The sequence below is a fragment of the Erpetoichthys calabaricus genome, chromosome 13, assembly GCF_900747795.2.
Source record: "Erpetoichthys calabaricus chromosome 13, fErpCal1.3, whole genome shotgun sequence".
In the NCBI taxonomy this organism is placed as follows: Eukaryota; Metazoa; Chordata; class Cladistia; order Polypteriformes; family Polypteridae; genus Erpetoichthys; species Erpetoichthys calabaricus.
This window is the reverse complement of record NC_041406.2, coordinates 121,151,823-121,176,189: the sequence shown is the minus strand read 5'-3', so window position 1 is coordinate 121,176,189 and position 24,367 is coordinate 121,151,823. Positions and strand designations below refer to the sequence as shown.

The 24,367-nt window shown below is 39.7% G+C and overlaps 1 protein-coding gene across 1 annotated transcript in view; it reads right to left on the bottom strand.

Annotated features, from left to right (window-relative positions):
* Positions 1-24,367, bottom strand: part of LOC114641919 (frizzled-6) — a 198,822-nt gene that overhangs the window by 119,000 nt on the left and 55,455 nt on the right. The window lies entirely within an intron of this gene.

The window sequence follows — 24,367 nt, the reverse complement described above, 5'->3', positions numbered from 1 at the left end:
ATCTCGTAGTTTATTTTGTCATTAAAGTAGACCTTAGTAAACGTCATCTTGAAACCGACCCAGTTGTTAATCACTACGTGCATCTGGGGCTTCCTCCTGCACTGATAGCAGTGGCAAGCAGCAATTGCCACACAGAACACATTAAATGTACGATATTCCGTCTCTATGCACATTTAGAATCCTTAGATTTATACTTGATCGCTTTCATGATGAAATGCATTAAAGTATATATGTTACAATTTACAGATAAATCATTCACTTCATTTAAATAATAATGTTAATAATTACACATGTGGGGGTGACACGGTGGCAGCACGTTTATTATACAACTATTATATACAATTATTGTGCCACACAACCCACAGACTCCCCCAAAGTCAAGGTCAATACCACAACACCTTTCCTTCAGACCGCCTCCTTCTCTCTCCTTCCAGACCTCGTCCTCTTCCATCCGACACCAGCCTCGAATGAAGGGAGGCGGCCCCTTTTATTCATACCCGGATGTGCTCCAGGTGTGCGCTGGCAATCTTCCACCCGACACGCCCCAGTGTGGCGGAAGTGCCAGCTGTCTCCCCGGAAGCACTCCGGGTGTTCCCTCTCTTCTTCCCCCCAGCACTTTCTGGTGTAACGGAAGTGCTGGGGTCCGGGGTCCATCAGGCATGGCCCCCAATACAACCAGGGCGGTCGCCCCCTCGTGGTCTGGAGGAGGCATGAGCACTCTTTTCTGCTCCACTGACTTTGGGGATCGGCCCTTCTCTGGACGTGCACACCCAGCTGCACGTCCCTTCCTATCGGAGGAACCGGCATTCACCCCTCGATTCCTCCTATCACTCTTGGACGCCCCAACGGTCTGGGTCTGCGCATGGGAAACGCACAGATCCAAGCCCGTCTGCGTCCATACAGAACGACGGGAGACTGTCGTAGGTCGGGGCGTCGGGCGCTAGGACCCAGGGCACTCATCAGCCCCTGTACTGCCTGCCCTCTCGATTTTTCTCCCCTCACCTCACTCACAGCCTTCACCGTCACCTCCGCTGTTGGAGACCCACCTACTTGGTTCCGTCAATGAATGTCACGGGCCCCTTCGGTTGGTTCTCCCTTATGCTTTACGGGGTCGGCTTTACCTACCTTCCCCGCCGTACAGCTCCAGCCAAAGGATCAGCGACGCGCCCTTCTACTGCAGCATGCAGCGTCTGTAATGATGCGCCCGCCTTCACCTCCAGCTCCTGCAGGTCCGCACGGAGCGTACTGAGCCCCTGCAACAGCGGCGCTACGGCCTGAAGGGATTTCTCCAGCGCATGCAGCACTACAGGCAAGGACAGGAAGTCAGCCGGCGCAGAGCCTACCTGTCTGTCTGCCCCTTACTTCGACTGCTTCCTGTGGGCCTCTTCCTCCGGCCCAATTGGGTCTCCCCCCAGCACGAGATGGGCATTCCTTGGTCCCGTCTCCATCCAATCATCAGCAGGTACGCAAGACACACCACCCAATCCTGTGCCTGTCACGGGGAGGGACTTCCGGCCCGCGGCCATTTTGGCTCTTCTCCTCCTGGTGCGGTGACAAGCCAGCTCTTTGGGTTGTAGCGTCTCCTTTTCTACAGCCCCTTCTGCTGCTGTCGCCTCCGGAAAGCCCCGCAGATCAGCGCGAGTCTACCACTGACGCAGACCCAGACAGTCCCAGCTTGCAAAACATAACACAAGCGCAGCCCCACCGGGCTGGCTGCCATCGTGCAGGGAACTCACCTGTCGGGTCTCGTCTGTCCGAGGAAACGTTGCCGGTGTGGCTTCCCTCGACAGTGCGCCGTCCCGGGCACCCTCTGCGACAGCACACTCCCTGGAGCCCGCCGCACTCAGGTAAGGCCCATCGATCTTCCGCCGCACCAGGAGAGAACCTTGTGACCGCGGTCCGTTAGCGGTCTGTGGGGCGAGACTCTCTCGCGGGGCTGTGGGCAGTAAGTATCTGCCTGTATTTCTCAGCATTGAGAACACCATTAATCCTGACCAAATCTCCAACTCCATTTGCAGAAATGCAGCCTCAAACGTTCAAGGAACCTCCACCATGCTTCACTGTTGCCTGCAGACACTCATTATTGTACCGTTCTCCAGCCCTTCGACAAACAAACTGCCTTCTGCTACAGCCAAATATTTCAAGTTTTGACTCATCAGTCCAGAGCACCTGCTGCCATTTTTCTGCACCCCAGTTCCTATGTTATCGTGCATACTTGAGTTGCTTGGCCTTGTTTCCACGTCGGGGTATAGCTTTTTGGGTGCAAGTCTTCCATGAAGACCACTTCTTGCTAGACTTCTCCGGACAGTAGATGGGTGTACCTGGGTCCCACTGTTTTCTGACAGTTCTAAGCTGATGGCACATCTGGACATCTTCCGATTTCGAAGGGTAATAAGCTTGATGTGTCTTTCATCTGCTGCAGTAAATTTCCTTGGCCGACCACTGAGTCTACGATCCTCAACGTTGCCCGTTTCTTTGTGCTTCTTCAAAAGAGCTTTATCAGCACATCTTGAAACCCCAGTCTGCTTTGAAATCTTTGTCTGGGAGAGACCTTGCTGATGCAGTATAACTACTTTGTGTTTTGTTGCTGTGCTCAATCTTGCCATGACATGAAACTGTCTTCCACAACCTCACCTTGGTAGCAGAGTTTGGCTGTTCCTCACCCAGTTTTAAGCCTCCTACACAGCTGTTTCTGTTTCAGTTAATGACTGTGTTTCAACCTACTTGTGACATTGATGATCATTAGCATCTGTTTGGTATAATTGGTTGATCAGACACCTGACTAGAATCCTACAAAATCCCTGACTTTGTGCAAGTGTACCTATAAGAATTGATGCTGGTTTGAAGGCAAAAGGTAGTAACACCAAATATTGATTTGATTTAGATTTTTCTTTTGTTCGCTCACTTTGAATTTTGCAAATTGATAACAATAAACAATCATTATTTATATTTCTGAAAGCATTCTTTGTTTACAGCATTTTTTCACACCTGCCTAAAACTTTTGCACAGTACTGTATATACACACACATACAATATATATATATTTGCAGCTGGAGATCCACAAAGGGAGAAAATTAATCACGTATCATAAAATAGTTTTTATTCCTGAGCTATATATATAGTCACACACGCGTGTTTAGGAGACAACTAAAGGGCTTGAATGAATGTAATTCCACGCCGGGCCAGGGGGTGGCGAAGTGTACTAATTAGCTCTCTCAATCCCTTGCAGACCATTCTCGGGAAATCCCGCCTGTTTCTGGGGCAGCCAGCAACATCTCTTCCAGTTCCGGACCTGAAAGCATCACTTCCCTTACTGGCCTATAAAACCGCCATTTTGCCTTCAGTATATGAGTTCTGTTTTGGACTCAGTTGTGTGAACATGTCTGTTCATGATAAGCATTTTTGTAGCCAGGAAATGTTATACGGTTGGCTGCCCCAAATCTTCGCAATGTCTTTGTGTCGTTCTTGTGACAATATACAGTATATATATATATATATATATATATATATATATATATATATATATATACTAGCAAAATACCCACGCTTCGCAGCGGAGAAGTAGTGTGTTAAAGAGGTTATGTAAACATAGATATACATAAACATATATACTTATATATACATATCTACATATACACATATCTATATATATCTATATATATATATATATATATATATATATATATATATATATATATATATATATATATATATATATATATATATATATATATACATACACATATACACATCCACATATATATACATATATCAACATATATATACACATACATATACACACACACATACATACATATATATACATATTTACATATATATATATATATATATATACACATATATACATATCTACATACATACACATATATCTATCTATCTATATCTCTATCTATCTATCTCTATACATATATATCTCTATTTATCTATTTATATATATCCCCGTGCTTCGCAGCGGCGAAGTACTGCTTTTAAATTTTTATTAAGAAGAAAACCTTTTTAAATTGAGTGAAAATATACCAATAACAATTTGTTAAGGATCTGTTTTTTTGTGAAGCTGACTTCACACAGCCTCTCCGCTGTTTTTACGATTGTTCTGTTTGTATACCACGTTGTCAATTCAGCACTCCGGTTGGAATATGACCAAGCTGTGCAAGCTTACTGTTAAGAATGCAATGTATAGTTGTACAGGAGAAAAGCAATCTTGCCTCAAATCAATGGCAACCTTTTGTAGGTCTATGAACTTAATTTAAACATTAGGTTTACACGGTGCTCTGTTTCCATAGTACCTGCACTCATGAATATATCTGTATGCGTCAGTCGCTGAAATTCCCGCGCTTCGCACCGGCGAAGTACTGCTTTTAAATTTTTATTAAGAAGAAAAGTAAACCTTTTTAAATTGAGGGAAAATATACCAATAACAATTTGTTAAGGATCTGTTTTTTTGTGAAGCTGACTTCACACAGCCTCTCCGCTGTTTTATAAACGAACGCCATATAAGGTCTTCCTTTTTCGTTGCTTTGCCAATGGATGCAGCCTTTTTATTTAATCCACGGGTTGTCTGCTGTTTTTTTGTTCGTTTATTACGATTGTTATAGTTCTGTTTGTATACCACATTGTCAGTTCAGCACTCTGGTTGTAATATGACCAAGCCGTGCAAGCACACTCTTGAGAATGCAACGTATAGTTGTACAGGAGAAAAGCAATCTTGCCTCAAAGTTCAGTCAGTTCACGTGAGCCGCTCTCTTGTGTGATGTTGCGATGTCCACGGCTTTATTTAATGTTAGCTAAGACCCGGCACTTAAAAGTTTCTCGCTACAGCAATTTTAACTCCGTTACAAAGTGATTCAAAGTCTCGTTTATACCTCGTGTCTTCTCATTAAACTTGTATCTCGCGAATATGGTGTTGCAAACGGCAGGGGGAGCGTTTCTATAAACTTAATTTAAACTTACGGTTTACACCGTGCTTTCTCAATTGTGTAATGAATGTTTTCTTCAACGCTCTTTGGGGCTGTTCCTTGTTTTCAGTTCACGTGATTACGTAGGAGGCGTGATGACGCGACACGCAACTCCGCCTCTCACGGCCATCGAGCTGCACTCCATTCCAGTACATGGACAAAAAAGAGGTTCCAGTTATGACCATTACGCGTAGAATTTCGAAATGAAACCTTCCTAACTTTTGTAAGTAAGCTGTAAGGAATAAGCCTGCCAAATTTCAGCCTTCTACCTACACGGGAAGTTGGAGAATTAGTGATGAGTGAGTGAGTGAATGAGTCAGTCAGTCAGTCAGTCAGTGAGGGCTTTGCCTTTTATTAGTATAGATAAAGAAAGAGAGAGAGATTTTGTGTTGTTGTTGTTCGAGAAATGGTGAAACTGTTTTTAATTAAGCCTGGTTTCAGATAGGTACATTACAGAAAAAATTAAACAATACTAGCCAACCCACTGCATAGCATACACCGCATAATTATTTATTGATGGGTGAACACTTCCTGAACAACACAGTTGTCCAAATGGGGTGGGTTTGAGGATACGACTGTGAGTGAATGAAAAGATGGAACTCTGGAGAGAGCAACATACAATTGTCCATGACTGAAAATTGGTTTTGGCTGATACAGGCATATCGTTTTGAAAGTTTGTCCCTGTGCCTTATTAATTGTCATTGCAAAGGCTAATCTAACAGGAAATTGTCTGCGTGTAAAAGTAAAAGGCAAATTTGAATCTGATGGGGTCAGGGATATCCGGGGAATAAGGACAGTTTGTGAGGAAGGAGCTGCGATAGTTTTACACTCCAGTACAGTGGAACCTCGGTTCACGATCATAATTCGTTCCAAAACCCGATTTGGTCGTGAACCGAAGTAATTTCCCCCATAGGATTGTATGTAAATACAATTAATCCGTTCCAGATCGTACAAACTGTATGTAAATATATATTTTTTAAAGTTTTTAAGCACAAATGTACTTAATTACACCATAGAATGCACAGCGTGCACCTTGAACAATAGAGAGAACTTAACACTGCAAGAGTTCGCGCTATAGCGCTACAAACCGCTCGCTAAAAACACTTTTTTAATGAGTTTCAAGCACAGGGAAAAAAGTGAACATTTGAAAGATCCGTAATTTAATAAACCACCACGAAAAGTAACATTGCAACAATGCACGCTACGAACCGATCGCTGTAAACAGAAGTGAAAACAAAATCAAGCCCAGTGCATTCTTTAACTGCTTTCTCTGCCTTATGCGTCCAGCCCCCTCTCTCTACTGTGTGTGTGTCTCTCTCTCTTGCGCTGTAAGAGTTAAATATGAACCCTGCTCCAGTGTGTACCTGGTATGTGTCTGAGTCTCATATCCTTCTGAGCTTATGCTTAAAAGCTGACGCTGTTTATTTTATTATGCACTACGATAAAATGTGTTTCCTGTTTTGTACCAAGCTGGATCATAATATATTATATATATATATATATATATATAGGCCATTGTTCTTTTCTCTTCTTGAAATTCACACAACTCCTCAACACAAAAATGAACAACATACATTCAAAAAGTCACGTACATCCTAAACAAACAGGACTATCAATCAAATTGTGGTCATCTAAAGTATCAAAATCTGCCATGTCCTGTTAGCAACTAGGTGTAACCAATCATGTTAAAAGTTTTCTGAATTTGTAATGAATTCCTTTTAAACAAAAGTGACCTAATCAATGAATTGTATAAATATAGCCCGAGGACATTTTTTCCTTTGTAGCAATGTGACTAGCATGTGGCTAACATGTAATACACTTGTTACCTCTTCGAAGATTTAGATAAATAATAACGATTGACGCTTCTCCTGCCTGTGTTTTATTGCTTAAATCAGGGCATTCCAGTGGGGGGGTGTGCCTGTGTGTATTAAATTTTCTTCCACAGTGCCTGTGTGTCTCTCTCTCTCTCTCTCACGTTTGTGTGTGTGTGTGTCTCTCGTGCGCGCCTACACAGATGAAAGCGACTCAGGTGAGGAGTTGGGGGCGGGCACATGAGCAGGAAGTGCGCATGCCTCGGGGAGGAGGGTTAGAGTTGGCAGGCGGGGCTCTGTCTTGTGTCGGGTGACTTGGTGGATTATATATAGAAAAGCAGCCTGAACCGAAAAGAACAATGAAAAGTCAACGTGGCTCAGAGGTGCGTGTGGACTGTAGCAGAGACGAAAGTGACTGAGGCGGTGCTTGGTGAGGTGCTACGTGCCTCGAGAGCGAGGGTGGACTCAGGAGGAGGGTTAGAGTTGGCGGGCGGGGCTCTGTCTTGCGTGTGTCTTGCTTGCCATGGACTTGCATGCGTCTTTCTTGCCATGGTCTGGTCTCTGTCTTACGTGCCATGGTTGGCTGCTTAGTGAATTGTTGGTGGGCGGGGCTCTGTGATTTGGTGGGCATAGCTCTGTCTTGCGTACATCTTGCTTGCCATGTCTTGCGTGCGTCTTGCTTGCCATGGACTTAGTAAATTATATATACAGATGACAGCTGGTAATTAGGAGGAGGAGGAGGTTAGGAGCAGGCGCTGTTTATTGCGTGTTACCACACCCACCACACGACGAACCACCTGGATTGGGATCATAGTGCAGCCATACATTGGGTGACACCTCAGAACCACTACACTATTTGGCTCTACTTTCCATCTTCTGGTCATCTTGCTCACCATAATCCACAAGCATGGTGTGTGTCATTAACATTAGTGAAACATGATTTTCCAGTTTAAACTATGCTATTTACTAAAACAACATGATGTTCAACTTTCTCTTTTATAATGGCTTCCAATATTTTACCTGTGATGCATATTAAGGTTACTGGTCCATAGTTACTTGATTAGTCATATACTCCTTATTATATAATGGGAAAATATTTGCTAGCTTCCAATTTTTAGGAATTTCCCTAGTGTGTAGTGAGTATGCATCAGGTATTTATATATACAGTATAGGTAGTCACTAACCTCCGTAAACAGTCACTGTTAGCATATTTTAGTTTGCACTTACCATTTTTAATGCACTTCACCTTCTTCGTGGCCTTTTACCTTTCCTAATGTCTTTTTTAACCATTTCTCTCATAAGCCCCAAGGTTAGCACTACAATTATTTGTCTTGTACGTCTTAAACAGCTGTTTTTCCTTTACAGCTTCTTTTTTAGCTCCTTATTTAACCACTAGAGTTTTCCAGATTTCTTACTGCTTCTAAATTACAGAATGAATGTGTCCTGTATTGCATGTTACATGCCTTTAAACCTTCTCTACTTCTCTTTGACAGTCTTCACATATTTAAAAACTTCTCAGTTTATCTTTTTTAGGCTTTGCCATGTCTGCTCAAAATCAGTTTTCATTTTTGAATATACATTTATACCAAAGAACTGTAAAATGTATTTCTAGATAAATCCAAACTTCCTAACTAAGATGTAGTCATAATGTATTTAAGGAAGACATGCAATCAAATACTTTTCATGTAATTGACAACTCTCCCAGCTATTCAGTGTGATGGACAGCAGGCGGTTCAGTCCGGCCGGGACATCCATGAAAGAAAAGAATGGAGGAAGGCAGCCTTTTCAGGACACTGCATCCCCCGGGACGCTAGGTGGCAGCTCCCCTGGACAGCAACGGTTCTCTGGATTTCCTCAAAGCATCCTGGGACATGGAGTCCGTTTTCCCAGCCCTGTTGGGTGCCGTGGGTGCCGCCAGGGGCAGCTTACAAAGAACCTGAGGACTACTACGGTTATGACAACCCAGAAGTACTTCAGAGTCACGAGGACGAAAGCCCGCAGTACTTCAGGGCTACCTGAGGAAGGATGATGTGGCGTTGAACCCGGGAGAAACACTTCCGGGTTATGGACTATTTAAAGGACTGGTGAAGACCCAGCAAGGAGAGCTGGGGTTGGGAAGTTGGGTGACTAAGCTGCTGGGAGTGGAGGATTGTTATTGTTATTGATTATTGTATTGATTACTGAAGAACTGTTGAGTGCGTGGTGCTTTGTGCACTTATTGAATGAAAATTATTAAAGATTCTTCTTGGTGCTTTTTACAAGTGTGTCTTGGACGTCTGTCTGGTGGGTTTCACGGGGCAACAGCGCCTCAAGTGTCCACATCAGGTTTTGCCTATCTTTCTTAAATTAGGCATAACCATCTATGTTATACTTATCCTAGTCTCTCAGATTTAACCAATTTTTTGTTATTATTATAATATTATGTGCAGGCACATATACAGTAACTGCAACTCACTTTAGAATAGAAGAATGTTAGAACATCAGAACAGGCCATTAATAAGAACAGGCCATTCAACCCAGCAAATTCACCAATCCAATTCACATAATTCTTCCAAAATAAAGTTGAGTTTATAAGGTCCCAAAAGTACAGGTAGACTTTCACTAATTCGCCTCCCTATAATCCAGTTCTTTTGTTAATCCATCAATAGCACTAGATCAGCAATAAACTCTCTTCGTAACCACCTCTCTGATGCAAGGTTATTATAGTTAACGAAAACTAACATCAAAACTGAAAATATTAATAAAAAAACATTTTCGTAAACTGAAATAAAATAATTAAGAAAAACGAAATGAAAAACTAAAACTAAACCTAACTATTAAAGTACCTGGAAAGACAAACTGAAATAATATAATAATTTACTAAAAATATTTTTATTTTTCCATCACAACCGGATTTACACAAGAGCTACCCTGGGATGCAGGGGTCCCGAAATTAATCAAAATACATTAATAAGAATTTCATATTTGGTTTTTGAATTAAAACATTCCTGCCATTAGACTTTAACCCTTGTAACTTTTCACTTTAAAACAGAAATCCATCTACTATGAGCCGCCCACATATATTCATCCAGTAAACGGCGGCTGGGTGGATGTTAACACAGCATTTGCGGTAACAGAGCAAGCTGGATACAGGTGTATAAAGCATGTGAAGAAGAAAGCGATTTCATAATGAAACAAGTGTGCATTTATTCAAGAAAAAAAGTGTTGATTCACCAGCATTTGTGTGTCTGCTTATATCCCTTCAGCAATATCTTTTACAAGTAGCAAAAATTTATACCGGGCAATACAGACTCAAATGAAATGTATGTTTTTATTATATAATAGTAAGGATAACAGCCGCTCACTACTCAAAACAGTAAATGTGGGAAGGACCTGGGATCGAACCCAAAACCTCTTGATTACGAGAAAGCAGTTCTTACCTCTGCATCACCGAAGCGGACACATCTACTTTGTGTTGATTGATATTTCGGCTTCAGTTTTTACACTTTGACAGCAACATGTAAATTGAATAATTTCTTTTTCTTCAGTATATCTTGAATAAACGCGCACTTGTTTTGTTATACCTTTTTCTGAAAGTGTTTATTTAACATTTGGACCTCAGTCTTCACACACTGTACATTTCACATCAGCATTTTGTCATTATCACTATAACATGAAAAAAGTTTATGTTTTAGTTATGTGTTCAACATTTCTTGCCTCACATTTCCTGTCATCCTACATTTACACAGATCATTGTAGAGACGGAACACACATGAAATGTATGTACAGTAGACCCCCGCGAAGTAGCGGTTCAGAGTTTGCAGCCTCAGTCATTTGCACATTTTTCCTTAGAACCTATCTAATTGTTAGCAGAAACCACAAATATCCTCCGTAATTTTTATGGCTTTTTTGTGGCAATACTGTACTGTAGAGAGAACAGGAAGCAACTGTAGAGGAAATGCAGCTTGGGATGGTGAAAGTAGCAAACAGAATTTGAAACTGCAACTCCCAGCAGTCCCTGCATTGGCTCTGACTGGTCTTCTGCTGAGGGTGCTATGGCTGTTGGGGTCAAATAATGTCAGCGTGGCTTTTAAACAGGGGGCCGGTGACCAAAATGAAAAAAAAAAGTTTTTGTAATTTGTGTTTCAAGTTCCTGTCTCTCTGCCTGCCTTGTGTTGGGTTACCTGTACTTATTCGTTTTGTCCTGGATTGACTGCCGTCTGCCTGTGTACATGAGGACTGTAAGTGGATTCATGGCCATCCTGCAAAGAAAGGAGCATTCCTGAACCCGTCCACCTGTCTTCACCATTTCAGGAACTAGCGGTAGGACTATCTTTATATTCTTATTCAACATGTGGATCTCTGAACTATTTTCAACATTACATTTCATCCTTTGCTGTTTTTCATGAACGTTTTTCATGATTTACTGTGTGTGTTTTGTTGGTGCTTTGTTGTATTTAATGTGTAATAGCTGTAAGGGGAACAGGGGTGGTATCGTTGTTTTCATTTATTTCATTTGTTTTCATTACATTCTTTATTTGCTGTTTGATTACCAGTTTGCTTTGCTTTTGTCTCTGTTTGAGAGTGTGTGCGGGTCGGGCCAAGGCTGGGTGCATCCCTGGAATCTCCCCCATAAAAATAAATACATCACAGTCTTCTCGACAGTGTGAATCTTAGTGGCACCGGACCACTACAGCATTTTTCATTTATCCTTGCTGCTGATTCACTGTGATGCATCTCCAGCTGAGTGTTCTTGTGTTTTCTGTTTTGTTCCTCTTAACCCTTAAACCTCTACAACCAGCTACAATTGTTTCCCAGTGCCATTTGCGAGCACGCAGGAGCTGTTCAGTCAGTGCCATACATTCGCTGAGCAGCCAGCACATGACTACTGCCAGCCCCTTGTGAGCAGGGGGATTGAACGCATCCCTAGAAGACATGAACGCTCCTCAAAAAAAACCCTCTTAAAAAACGCTGATAGACTACTTTCACATTGCTGGGCTTACTTGCGGCTGCTCTGTCGTGTGATATGCTTCTCGCATGACGTTAAGCATACTTAAAAGCCTGAACAGCACCTGTCCTTTTTGGCTGATTGCTTTGTTTCTCTCTCTTCCCCCAGACATCCTCTGCTCTTGTTGGGGGTCCCGCTCCCATTGTGCTCCCCTATGAAGTTTGTCTATTCTTTAATCGAGAACTAACTGCATACTGAGCTCTTTTTACTTCTGAAAGAGACATGTTTGTTTAAAGTGTTTGAATAAAGTTCCTGTCTCTACAATCTCCTGTGTTTCTGTGCAATTCTGTGACCCAAGCGTGACACCCTGCAGCATTGCAGCCTCACTGTCCCTGGGATTAAGCCGCTGAACTAGACTAGTCTGCCAGCATCAGCGTTTACCTCTGTGTGCTTGCGTGCTGCCAGTTCAAGCACAGTTGAATCGGAGATTTACTTAATTTCGTCCATGGCGTCAGTTGCATCTTGTACATATTGTTCCAGTAGTTTTTTAAATAGTTTTTACAGTTCATTAACAGTGTGTAAAATGATCAATGTTGCAGTAATTGAGATGCTCTTTGAATGAAAAAAATGTGTTCTATTAAAATTTCACTTTTTCTTTGTGAATTGTGATGTTTACTTAAAGAGCAGCAAAAAAGTATTTGGTGTCCAGGGATGCATTAACCCCCAAGTATGTAGCAGTATAAGGTTTAAAGCCCCAAGATGCCGCCAAAAGGCCCTGCACCTTCTAAGGCTTCTGGCAATGAAAACGTGAATTACAGTACATATAGCGGTAACATTGGTATTTTACATTCTAGCACTGCGGGAGACATAGCAGTACCGTATACAGGTTTACCTTTACATTCTTTTTATAGGTAATGTATTATTTGAAATTAAATTAAAGTGTTTTGGGGGCATATTTAGGGTTTAAACTATAAAAATAGGCATTTTTTTTAACCACATCCAAAATTCGCGGGTGCTCTTAGAACGTAACCCCAGCGAATTTTGGGGGTGTACTGTATTCCAAATAACATCATATTATTTACCCTAAATAATTCCAGACACCTAACTCCCAGATAAAGAGACTTCAGCTCTGAGAATTTTGTGTCTGAATTGACTTAAGCTGCCTTGGTGGGGGATAGGACACAATTCTGTCTATAAGTTTTATGTGCCTGTGATGGAATCAGAGATCAATATGGCTGGTAGATAATAACTAAGACCAGTATGGGAGATTTTTGAATGTGATAATATTGTAAACACATTGTCTTAGAGCAGGATATATTGTGCACTGTAGACAATTAGATAAAAAAAAAACCCTCAAACCTTAAAATTCATCTAAATTTCATCACAAATTGGCCCATTCTGGGCAAGAAAATGAAAAGAAAAAAACTAACAAAAGTCAGCAGTATTTGTTCAACAAAAATGACATAGAAAATATTTTAAAAATGATAAAATTGTACAGAATTGTTCATATTCAGTATCTGGTTTTGATTGTTCTCTTTATCAGGAAAAAAAAAAACAAAGCCAGGTAGTAAACTATAAAGTGCAGTAAGATTTCATTAACATTAAAATCGTACCATATCCAAACCTGTTAAGTGTACAGTTAGAACATTAGAACACTCTAGACGAGAACAGACCATTCAGCCCAACAAAGCTTGCCAGTCCTGTCCACTTATTTCTTCCAAAAAATATCAAGTCGAGTTCTGAAAGTCCCTAAAGTCTTACTGTCTACCACACTACTTGGTAGCTTATTCCAAGTGTCTTATCGTTCTTTGTGTAAAGAAAAACTTCCTAATGTTTGTGTGAAATTTACCCTTAACAGGTTTTCAACTGTGTCCCTGTGTTCTTGATGAACTCATTTTAAAATAACAGTCTCAATCCACTGTACTGATTCCCTTCATAATTTTAAACACTTCAATCATGTCACCTCTTAATCTTCTTTTGCTTAAACTGTAAAGGCTCAGCTCTTTTAATCTTTCCTCATAATTCATCCCCTGTAGCCCTGGAATCAGCCTAGTCGCTCTTCTCTGGATCTTTTCTAGCGCTGCTATGTCCCTTTTGTAGCCTGGAGACCAAAACTGTACACAGTACTCAAGATGAGGCCTCACCAGTGCATTATAAAGGTTGAGCAGAACCTCCTTGGACTTGTACTCCACACATCGTGTTATATAACCTAACATTCTGTTAGCCTTCTTAATGGCTTCTGAACACTGTTGGGAAGTCGATAGCTTAGAGTCCACTATGACTCCTAAATCCTTCTCGTAAGGTGTACTCTTGATTTTCTGACTGCTCATTGTGTATCCAAACCTAATATTTTTACTTCCTATGTGTAATACTTTACATTTACTGACATTAAATTTCATCTGCCACAAATCTGCCCAAGTCTGTATGCTATCCAAGTCCTTCTGTAATGATATAACGGATTCCAAATTATCTGCTAATCCACCTATCTTGGTATCATCTGCAAACTTAACCAGCTTGTTACTTATATTCCTATCTAAATCATTTATATATATTAAAAATAGCAGCGGCCCTAGCACTGACCCCCGTGGAACACCACTCTTAACATCGGCCAATTCTGATGAGGTTCCTCGCACCATCACCCTCTGCTTCCTGTGTCTAAGCCAATTCTGCACCCATCTAAAAACATCACCCTGAACTCCCACTTCTTTAATTTGATGCCCAACCTCTCATGTGGCACCTTATCAAATGCTTTCTGAAAGTCAAGATAAATAATATCATATGCTCCACTTTGCTCGCATCCTTTTGTTGTCTTCTCATAGAATTCCAGCATGTTAGTAAAACACGACCTCCCCCTTCTGAACCCATGCTGACTGTTCAGAATAACTCCTGTCCTTGCCAGATGTTGCCCAATCTTATCCTGAATAATTCCTTCCATTAATTTTCCTGTTCTGTCTGATTGTGACGCAAAACTAAACTCCATATAGCTCTTTAACCATACCATAATTACTAAAACTAAAACTGAAACTAATATATATAAAAATAAAATAGAAATGTCTTTGTGAAATAAAAACTAAATTAAAACTAAAAATACATGCTGAAGGAAAAATAAAACTAAACTGAATTTCCAAGTAAGGTCAGAAATAATATAGACTAGGGGGCTCTGCCCCCTGCTCGCTTCGCTCGCCAAACCCTGTGTTTGGTTTACCAGATATACAATTTATTTTTTGCATAGCCCAAAATCACACAAGAAGTGCCGCAATGGGCTTTAACAGGCCCTGCCTCTTGACAGCCCCCCAGCCTTGACCCTCTAAGAAGACCAGAAAAAAAAAAAAACCCTTGTAGGGAAAAAATGGAAGAAACCTTGGGAAAGGCAGTTCAAAGAGAGACCCCTTTCCAGGTAGGTTGGGCGTGCAGTGGGTGTCAAAAAGAAGGGGGTCAATACAATACAGTACAATACAATACATAGAACATAATAAATCCTCAATACAGTATAAAAATAAAAATTCTAGAAGTACGGAGTAGAATTTCACATTAGATGATATCACATAATATGATTTGGATTTGTTTTAAGTCCTGGAGACCTCATTCATCAACAGGGTTCCCACTCTTTTTAAGGAATCATTTTCCAGGACATTTCCAGGAGCTTTTTCCAGAAATTCATGACAGGATCTGGTCATACAGTCATACACTTTAGTCGCAGGCTTAACGCCATTTTAATTTCTCTTTGATTATGCAGGGACTTAGTGTCACCGATATGCTAAATTACATAAAGGCAACACCAATTAATGCACTGATGTATAATGGAGTTGTTTGACCTCTTTTTGTTACACACTGTTTTAAACTGCAAAACTCTTTTAAAGAAATAAATGCCTCTTGGATTGTGGAAAACTATCCAAACACTGACATATACTGAGCAATTCCATAATGTTCAGTATAGAGCTGTTGATGACACCATGAAATAGGCTACCATAGTGACCTAATTTCAGTAAAAGTTACTTGCATATTACATATTATGTCATTGTTTGTATCAAATAAATTTATGTACAATGTTTGTATTAAACAAAACTGCATAAAGCCAATTTATTGCCTATATCATGTGTATGATGCCTATAACACTAATATATGCAACAATTGGCACGCGACAAAACAAATCAGAGTTAACTTTCAACTGGTAGCTTTACTGGGAATACAGCAGCTGTAGAATTTGTCAACAACAAAGATTATAATAAAGAACTTATCTTTGTGGGAAAAGAAGCAAAATACATCCATTTTAAATCATAATAGCCTTGCCATCAATTCCTGAGTTGAAAACTTGGTTAAACTAGAAAGAATTTATAGGAACAAAGGATAAGAGCCTGAACTCCAGTATATTGGAAAAAAAAAAACAATCTATAAGTCACTGTAGTGTAACCTATGAAAAAGGCATCTGGTGTAGGCCTAGGTTTAGAAACAATGCTGGTGTTGCTCCTTGAGGTCTGATAAAACTGCATCCAGACCGATGACCTCTTTCTTTTTTTCAGCAACACTTTTACGATAGGCATTAGATTTTGTGACCAGTGTAAAGTCCTGTTTTCTCTCAGCCTTCTCTGCCATTGCATCTGCTTCTTCTTGCATTGCCTCAATGCTAGTGATTATTTTCTGTCTCTTTGCTGCCACTTTTGTGATTTCAGAGTGGAGCTCTTCTCTTTGCTTGTCATTTTCAGTTTCCTTTTTCTTCTTTTTTTCATCATCAAGGTATTGGACATATCGCATCCTGGCATTTCTGCAATGCTGTAAGAGGGGCTTTGGCAATACTCCATCAAATGAGCCACCAGTCAAAGAATCATTTATAAATATAATTGCCTATACATGTCTCAGTAGGTGGAGACATTGCGCAGCAGAGGCCACGACCTAGCTCAGCTGTCATCATATCTAGACTTACGAACAGCAAGCTGTTTCAAACAGAAAAATTAAAAAGCGAAAACAGAAATAAATTTCCAGGACATTTGGCCATTTCGATCAGTTTCCAGGTCATTTCAATGACTGGAAAATAACCCTCAAATTTTTCAGGTTTTCCAGGACGCGTGGGAACCCTGATCAGGCTGCCTCCCCCATTTTGCCATTCCACATCTGAAATAGCGCTAATCCGATGAAAGGACCCCTCATTCCCACATCCCCATTCATCAGGGATGACTTTACCTTAGGCAGGCAATCTACAATTTAAAGAGATTGTTATTTTCTTGGGAATTGTTACATATGCATTATTTTCACTTTTACTTTAAAAACTTTTGTAAAAACAATACTTGTTTCTTTATTTCCTGCCCCGTGCGTGGTTACATCTCTTTCTTGCCAGACGTATAATGCTGCTCGTGTTGTGAAGGGTGTTGCGGCTGAATGTACGCTAAGGATATGCCTTTGGATCATTTGCTGTCTATTTGCTGCTTGCTAGCTGCCTCTTCTGCCTGTCGCATGTCATTGTTATAAGAGCTGGGAGCACATGATGCTTGCCTGCCAAAAGCAATCCAACAACTGCTAGCTTAGAGGTCTGTTGACTTGTTTTAAATGATGGCTCACTGCCTGGTCTTGCGTGACGTTGTAAAAGCAATACCCGTCTTTTATTTCTGGCCCCGGGCGTGGTTGAATTCTTTCTTGCAGGATTTATAACGCTGCTCGCGTTCGGGGGAGTAGCTGCTGTCGCGCTGTCCTTCAATCTTTTTAAAGCCTCTACAGCCGCTGCCCTTTTTGCTACGGCCCTGGGACAATCTCTTGGCACCAAGTCTCATGTTTACGGTCCCCGCGAGACGCAAAATGGCAAGTCTCCTTGGTCTCGTGGGTCTTTAAAATGTCTTCCGAGATGATCACGCATCATAGCCTTGCATTTGCTTTCCAGGACAGGATTTCTTTTTATAATAGAAAGGCAAAACTATAATAACCTTGCTCTGATGTGATGCGCCATGCACTGCATTCAAAAAATATATCCCCTTGAAGTCACAATCGCTTTGAAGCAATGAGAGGGAAGTGTCCCCGTGTCCATGTAGTTGCAAATGCATCAAAACAATTGGGAGTAAGGGTTTTAGCCTATGAACTCCCAAACATGCTGCAGTTCACACCACTGCATCACTCTTCATAACCACCCTACCTGCACTAAGTACTGCATCAAAGTGGCTCTGAGGCTAAGGATCTGCACTGGTATCCCGAAAGTTGCCAGTTCGAATCCCCATCACTGCCAAAAGATATGCTACTCTTCTGGGCCCTTGAGCTAGGCCCTTAACCTTCAATTGCTCCAGGGGTGCTGTACAATGGCTGACCCTGCACTCTGACCCCAAGGGGTATGCGAAAAACCAAGTAATTTCCTTTGGGATTAATAAAGTATAATATAAAAAAAAATAGCAAAATGCTGGTACTGTACCATTTTTATTTTTAGGTTTTTCAGTACAGGTACATTACTTCATTAAAATTTCACTTGGTTTTTCATTTAATGTGTATGTTTCCTTTATTATTCAACTTGTACTGACTTACATGATATTTCAAAGGTATGATTAGGTGTTAAGATTAACGGTGATTAGGTGAGGTGTTTAGAGGTGATTCTTCTGGGGTTTGGCATTTTCACTGATCCTGCACACCTGACGTCCCAGTGATGCCAGATTAGTGAAGGCCTACTTTTACTAATATCAGCCATCCTTCTTGGTAACTTATTTGATGTGTCTATGGTTCTTTATTTCATTTTAGATGCTCTTAGCATTAAGGCAGGTAATTTTAATGTATTTCAATCTATCACACATTCTCATTTAGCTTATTAACTGTACACTATTCTTTTATTTAAACTTACAAAACTGGTCATTCCCTAGTTTAAACAATCCTCTACTAAGCTATTCATATGCCTCCCCAATACATTGCTGACCCATCCATCCATCCATTTTCCAACCCGCTGAATCCAAACACAGGGTCACGGGGGTCTGCTGGAGCCAATCCCAGCCAACACAGGGCACAAGGCAGGAACCAATCCCGGGTGCCAACCCACCGCAGGACACACACAACCTGATTCAAATGTAACTCATATCTGTGGAAAAGGTCCCATCTGTTCTAAAAGTTACCATAATGTCTCATAAACCTATGCCCAATTAAACAAGGCAAAAACATTTTATACATAAAATATGCCCAGTATCCACCTCACATCCAGCCTCTTGCTGTCCCATTTGAATAAAAGCCCAGAATCACCAATTCCAAAACATCTTTAAACCAGTGAGAGCTAAAGAAGGCATGGATACTCAGAATCGGGCACAGAGACGTAAAAAATGTACCATGAAACTAAGCAAAAGAAAATCATTAAGAGGACTGGTGCCCAAACCCTTTGAAGAAGTTCTATGTTTAACTGACATATCACAATATCTACTGTATCTATCTAAATCTGTATCTCTCTCTCTATATATATATATATACTAGCAAAATACCCACGCTTCGCAGTGGAGAAGTAGTGTGTTAAAGAGGTTATGTAAACATATATATACACATATATATATACATATGCACATATATATATATATATATATATATATATATATATATATATAAAGACATACATATATACATTCACATATATATATATATATATATTATATATATATATATATAAAGACATACATATATACATTCATATATATATATATATATATATATATATATATACATTCATAATGTGTGAATGTATATATGTATGTCTTTATATATATATATATAGCAAAATACCCGCGCTTCGCATCGGAGAAGTAGTGTGTTAAAGAGGCTATGTAAACATATATATATATACATATACATATATACACATATCTACATATACATATTATATATATATATATATATATATACATATTATATATATATACATATATATATATATATATATATATATATATATATATATATATATATATATATTATATATATATACATATATATATATATATATATATATATATACACACACATACACATATCAACATATATATACAGTACATATATATATACACATATCAACATATATATACACATACATATACACACACATATACATATATACACATACATACATACATACATAGTGCGTTGTAACACGGGCTGTGATTGTTACATGGGAGGGAGACGACAAATCACAGCTTCCCGCTTTCTAATCGGGCCTGTGATTGGTGCTTTGACTGATGCCCAGATCCCACAGTATGTCCCCTTAGGAGAGGCGTTAGGCAAGTGTAATTGAATAGTGGTGCTGCAAGTTTAGCTTTACACCTGTTTTTAAGGCTTATTGACTGAAAGGGGCTTTCATGAAAAAACTTAGGGCTTTGCTACAGGATACACCCTCCACAAGTTAAGGAAGTAAAAATAAAGGTATATATTTCTTTTTTATTTAAACCTTTTAAGTTTGTATGCAGGCGGCATGGTGGCGCAGTGAAAGGTGCCAGTTAGGAGACCCGGGTTCGCTTCCCTGCGTGGAGTTTGAATGTTCTCCCCATATCTGTCTGGGTTTCCTCCGAGTGCTCCGGTTTCCTCCCACAGTCCAAAGACATGCAGGTTAGGTGCATTGGCGATTCTAAATTGTCCGTGGTGTGTGGGTGTGTGCACCCTGCGGTGGGCTGGCACCTTGCCCGGGGTTTGTTTCCTGCCTTGTGCCCTGTGTTGGCAGGGATTGGCTCCTGTATTTAGGATATAGTGGGTTGGATAATGGATGGATGGACATTTGTATGCATAGCCCTATTTGCCCGTTTTCGTTTTTTTTCTTTCTTCAGTAATATTTCAGCAAACCCGGAGCTTGTCAGTTCAAATCCTGGTACTGACACCACTGTGTGACCCTGAGGAAGTCACTTCACCTGCCTGTGCTGCAAAAAACAAAAGTAATGTAACAAATTGTACCTCAGATGTTGCAAGTTGCTGGAATAAAGGCGTAAGTAAAATAGATAAATATGTATTATACACATAGTACTAGGGTGTTGTACCGTGTTAGCCATTATTAATGCAGAGAAAAGCCAAGCAAAATGACACCTTTTATTGGCTAACTAGAAAGATTACAATATGCAAGCTTTCGAGGCAACTCAGGCCACTTCTTCAGGCAAGATGTAATGTTTTGTAACTTAAACTTAAAAGGTTTAAATAAAACAGAAATATATATTTTTATTTTTACTTCCTTAACTTGTGGAGGGTGTATCCTGTAGCAAAGCCCTAACTTTTTTCGTGAAAGCCCGTTTCAGTCAATAAGTCTTAAAAAAAGGTGTAGATATTGACAATAAGCTACGCAAACCCAGCAAGACATGGAATCGTTTAAATCAAGTATCATTACATCTTCCTTTCTTAAAGAGAAGTAAGGCAGTACTTATAAGCTTACATATAAATATATATATATATATATATATATATATATTTATATATATATATAGACATACATACATATATATATATCTATATCTATATATATCTATATCTATATATGTATATCTGTATATCTATATATATCTATATCTCTCTCTCTCCCTATATATATATATATATATATATATATATATATATATATATATATATATCTCTATATACCTATATCTAAATCCCCGCGAAGTAGTGCTTTTAAATTTTTATTAAGAAGAAAAGCTTTTTAAATTGAGGGAAAATATCCCAATAACAATTTGTTAAGGATCTGTTTTTTTGTGAAGCAGCCTTAACACAGCTTTTCCGCTGTTTTATAAACGAACGCCATATAAGGTCTTCCTTTTTCCTTGCTTCGCCAAGGAAGGAGCCTTTTTATTAAATCCAAGGGTTGTTCGCTTTTTTTTTTGTTCGTCTATTACGATTGTTATAGTTCTGTTTGTATACCACGTTGTCAGTTCAGCACTCCGGTTGTAATATGACCAAGCTGTGCAAGCACACTCTTGAGAATGCAATGTATAGTTGTACAGGAGAAAAGCAATCTTGCCTCAGATCAATGGCAACCTTTTGTAGGTCTATGAACTTAATTTAAACTTTAGGTTTACAATGTGCTTTCTTTCCAAAGTACCTGCACTCATGAATATGTCTGTATGCGTCAGTCGCTCAAATCCACGCGCTTCGCACCGGCGAAGTACTGCTTTTAAATTTTTATTAAGAAGAAAACCTTTTTAAATTGAGGTAAAATATACCAATAACAGTTTGTTAAGGATCTGTTTTTTTGTGAAGCTGCCTTCACTCGAGTGACCACTTCGAGCTGACTTGCTGGCCAACCATAAGCATTACCTGGTAGGTAACCACCCATACAATCAGATTGTGAATCAGACTACGAATGCCGTGAATGTAATTACCCCGATCTACATGTTGTCAAATAAACAAACCACACGCCGTGGCTCAATTTTAGGGGCTTCGTCTCTAGCGCTGACGTCCGAGGTTCGATTCCTGTAAGGGAGTGAAGTGAGTGGGTGGTTACCTACCAGGTAACGCTTATGGTTGGGCAGCAAGTCAGGTAACATCAGCCACGGTGCCTTCAGTTGTGAGAAGCAGATCATAGAATGGTTGAAAATAGTTTACTGTCAAATAATGCAAAGAGTACGCGACACGTCTTTCCCCCTTATTCTTGGCTCATCAGGCGTACACACTCACTGCACTCGCTTACGGTAACCGAACCTCGGACGTCAGCGCTAGAGGGGCTTCGCAGCGGTGAAGTATTGCTTTTAAATTTTAATTAAGAAGAAAAGAAAACCTTTTAAAATTAAGTCTTAAAAAGAGATGTAAAGATATTGACAATAAGCTACGCAAACCCACCAAGAAATGCAATCGTTTAAATCAAGGCGCGAGTCGAAAAACACCATCCCATAATATTAGTTAACGATTAACACATTTCTATATGTATTGTAAGCATACAATACAACTGATAATATGTTGCGCTTATTTATCTGGTGTACCGACATTTTTGCGCGTTTAACGGCTGAAATCTAACGTGGTTTGTGCCCTTCAGAATGAAAAGAGTTTGCATTTACCTTTTTAATAAAAGGCGAGCTTTTAAGCCTGAGAAATCACCCCGTAAATGCACACGTTTAATTGCACATGTGTTAATATGTATGCTTACACAGTATTAAAAGACACTCAACAATTACACAGTATTAAAAGACACTCAACAATTAACGTCATTTACCTTCGTTCCCGCGTTTGACTCGTGCTGTAAATCTCTTCCTTGTTTTCAGTTCATGTGATTACGTAGGAGGCGTAATACATGATGACGTGATACGTGACTCCGCCTCCTCCATTACAGTATATGGACAAAAAACAGGTTCCAGTTATGACCATTACGAGTAGAATTTCGAAATGAAACCTGCCTAACTTTTGTAAGTAAGCTGTAAGGAATGAGCCTGCCAAATTTCAGCCTTCTACCTACACGGGAAGTTGGAGAATTAGTGATGAATGAGTTAGTCAGTCAGTGAGCCAGTGAGGGCTTTGCCTTTTATTAATTAGTATAGATCTATATATATATATATATATATATATATATATATATATATATACAGTGGTACCTTGAGATATGAGTGCCCCAACATATGAGTTTTTTGAGATACGAGCCATCACTAGGTCAATTTTTTGCCTTGACTTACGAGCCAAAATTCGAAATACGAGCCATCAAAGAGCTTGTCGCCACACATTCCAAGGAACTGACAACGGAGGATTTGACGGAACTACAGACGCGGCAACATACGGAGGTTCTGCAGGAGATCGGTATCGCGGAGGAGGCAGAGACAGAGGAGGTTACCTCAAAAAGTGAGATAAAGGAAGTGTTTGCAATGTGGGAAAAAGTTTCGAACTTTAAAGAAAAGAAACATCCTGAAAAAGTTGCAACTGATCGTGCAGCGGCGCTATTTAATGACACTTGCCTAACGCTTGACTTTATTGAAAAGAAACATCCTGAAAAAGTTACAACTGATCTTGCAGCGGCTCTATTTAATGACACTTGCCTAACGCTTGACTTTATTGAAAGAAAACACCCTGAAAAAATTGCAACTGATCATGCAGCAGCGCTATATAATGACACTTGCCTAACGCTTGACTTTATTGAAAAGAAACCCTGAAAAAAATTGTAACTGATCGTGCAGCAGCGCTATTTAATGACACTTGCCTAACTCATTTCAGAAACATTCTAAAGGGGAGGACTACACAAAGCTCCTTGGATAGGTTTCTATTGAAACGCCTTGAGAATGAAAGTGAGGAAAGCTTGGCAAAAAAGAAAAAAAACTAGTGAAGAAGAAAATTAAGTTAAGCAAAAGTGAAAGAAAAAAACATTACAATACGCTAATCGGCTTCGCCAACATCTGTTTATTTCTGGAGATTCTCTTTTATGTATTAGGTTTTATTTTGTTTGTATACAATATTTGTTCATTATAAATTCATTTTTCTTATGTTGAAAACATTTAACAAAAAATTGGGGTGGTTTTTTGGGGGCTGGTACGAATTTATCTCATTTCAATTAATTTCAATGGGGAAAATTGATTTGAGATACGAGCATTTTGACTTACAAGCTCGGTCATGGAACGAATTAAACTCGTATCTCAAGGTACCACTGTATGTATCTATCTATCTATCTATCTATATCTCTATATATATATATATATATATATCTCTATATATATATATATATATATATATATATATATATATATAGCGACTGGTAGGGCATATTG